General features: G+C 33.9%; 1 non-coding gene across 1 annotated transcript; it reads right to left on the bottom strand.

Annotated features, from left to right (window-relative positions):
• Positions 1 to 1,857: 1,857 nt before the first annotated feature.
• On the bottom strand, positions 1,858 to 1,939 carry TRNAL-AAG (transfer RNA leucine (anticodon AAG)). The gene has a single exon. It is a non-coding gene; the product is annotated as a tRNA-Leu (tRNA).
• Positions 1,940 to 2,255: the final 316 nt, after the last annotated feature.

Below are 2,255 nucleotides of genomic sequence, written 5' to 3'. Positions count from 1 at the left end.
ATATTATTTTCTAAAAACTATTATTTATACTCACATAATTATTTTTAGTAAACATAATTATTTAAATTATTGATAAAATATTAAATAAGTAAATTTCGCGACTATCGTTTCTTTAAACAAAAAAAAAAGAGCCTTAATATTATTTTTTGAACCTTTCTATAGAAAAGGAATCAGTGAATAGCTGAAAAAAAAATTAGCCGGTTAGCCGGTTAGCCGTTAGCTAATTAGCTGAGCTAATTAAGTTAACCGGTTAAATTAGCTAAGCCTATCGGTTAGCTAGCTAATTAATTTAGCTAACTTTTTTAGCCGGCTTGGCCGGTTAAATTGTACAGCCCTAGTGAATGAGTATGCAAATAGTACGAATAGCCAATCACTACTTCTTTACATCGAGCGGAGCACAGTAAAATATCTCATAGAACGGAAAAGAAAGAAAAGATATATATTTTTTTATTGCATATAACTTACGGCGGTACAAATCAATGTGGTTTGACTGCGAGGGCACCACCGCCAAACCTATTACTGCCTAATAGCAACAGTGTTAAGCGCTGCTGTGTTCTGTTAACCCGCTTTGGAGCTTTGTAGAAAATGATTCAGACCTTCTTCATTTATATTAACAATACTATGACCTTAGTACCCTTACCATGAGTTTTTACGTTTTGACAAATATAACTGTTTTGGTATTTGTTTACGTATTTGCCCATACAATTTTCAATCAGCGCCCCTAGCGGATTGTATCAGAACTATAGTGTCAGTAACGTAACATTACATGTCTATATTTACACAATGGCGCTTTATGTTTTGTCTCCCTTTTTTGCGAACATTTGAGGTAGACAAAAAGTTCATTTTCACTTGAGCACTTACTTGTTATTACGTTTACTCAGCCTACTGAAGCAAACGGAACAGAATAATGGATTGAGTAAACTTAACGTAAAATTGTGGGATGTTTTTAAAACTCATGGTAAGAGTACAGCAGTGCGACATAATATATAACCATAATCATAGTAAAACTAATTTGGTTTCCTTTTGTACATTATCGTCAAAGTATAAAATATACTAACTTTACTAGAATGGTTTTTGAATAATTAATCATATATATAAAATTCTCGTGTCACAATGTTAGTTATCGTACTCCTCCAAAACGGCTTTACCGATTTTCACCAAATTTTATGTGCATATTCAGTAGGTCTGGGAATAGGCTAATATCTATTTTTCATACCCCTAAGTGATAAGGGTTGTTCACCCTTAACATTTTTTTTGTTTTTATGGCAACACAACGTTTGCCGGGTCAGCTAGTTTTATTTACAGATATCTCACACGCGTATATTGTATTATGTAAGTCTGCTAGACACAACAAGATTACATGTGTAAACAATACTGCAATTACTACAAGATCCAGTTGAAATCGAATAGAGCCAATTAGTGCTCATTAGCGAGTAGAAGACATAACACATTATGTTTACAATTTGAATGCTCGCTCTAATGCAAGTATTAACTACATTTGCTCATGGATGTGCTTGTAAAATAACAAATAAATAAGATCTCCTTTTAATTTCCTTTATTTTGATCCTCTACTCGATGGATTTGGTTAACTTTCTCTTAAACGTGTTATTATTTCGCGATATGAATCTTCCATTTTTTTTTCAAACACCTATCTAAGAACACTTCAATATTTAAGGCCAGTGTCATGACACCTTCACTGTCGAAATCTATCCAACCGTTTGGAAGATCCAAGAGGATAAAGAAATTTACAAATATACAAGATACGCACAAAAAACATAACCCTTAAAAAATAACCATATAAATCGATTGTGGGAAACAAATAAAATAAACAAAAAGTCATGTTACAATACACATGTTTGGCAGCGGTGGGATTCGAACCCACGCCTCCGAAGAGACTGGTGCCTTAAACCAGCGCCTTAGACCGCTCGGCCACGCTACCTTGTCGTCAACGACCCAAATTATTTCCTACATCAGCTGTCCATGAATGTGCTCATCTTAAAATAACCCCAAAAAATTGACACTTTCATACTAAAAGAGCCAAGCGAATTTGCATGAAATTTGTTCCACAAAGAGATTGTTCTTTATCTTATTACTTTTTTATTAATTACATACTTTTCATTTTATTCCTAGACGCAGTTCTAAAATCCACGCAACGTAGTCGCAGGTACTCGCTAGAAAACAATAAATGCTTATATTTATTGTTCCTTTGTAATTTGGATTGGTTTCATAGTAAGAGTCATGGGCGGCCCTGGCAC

This window comes from Epargyreus clarus, unplaced genomic scaffold, assembly GCF_041222505.1.
Source record: "Epargyreus clarus isolate Ecla_fem2 unplaced genomic scaffold, WU_Ecla_fem_2.2 ptg000026l, whole genome shotgun sequence".
Classification (NCBI taxonomy): domain Eukaryota; kingdom Metazoa; phylum Arthropoda; class Insecta; order Lepidoptera; family Hesperiidae; genus Epargyreus; species Epargyreus clarus.
Note: the sequence above shows the minus strand (reverse complement) of the source record. Positions and strands in the feature narration are given on the sequence as shown.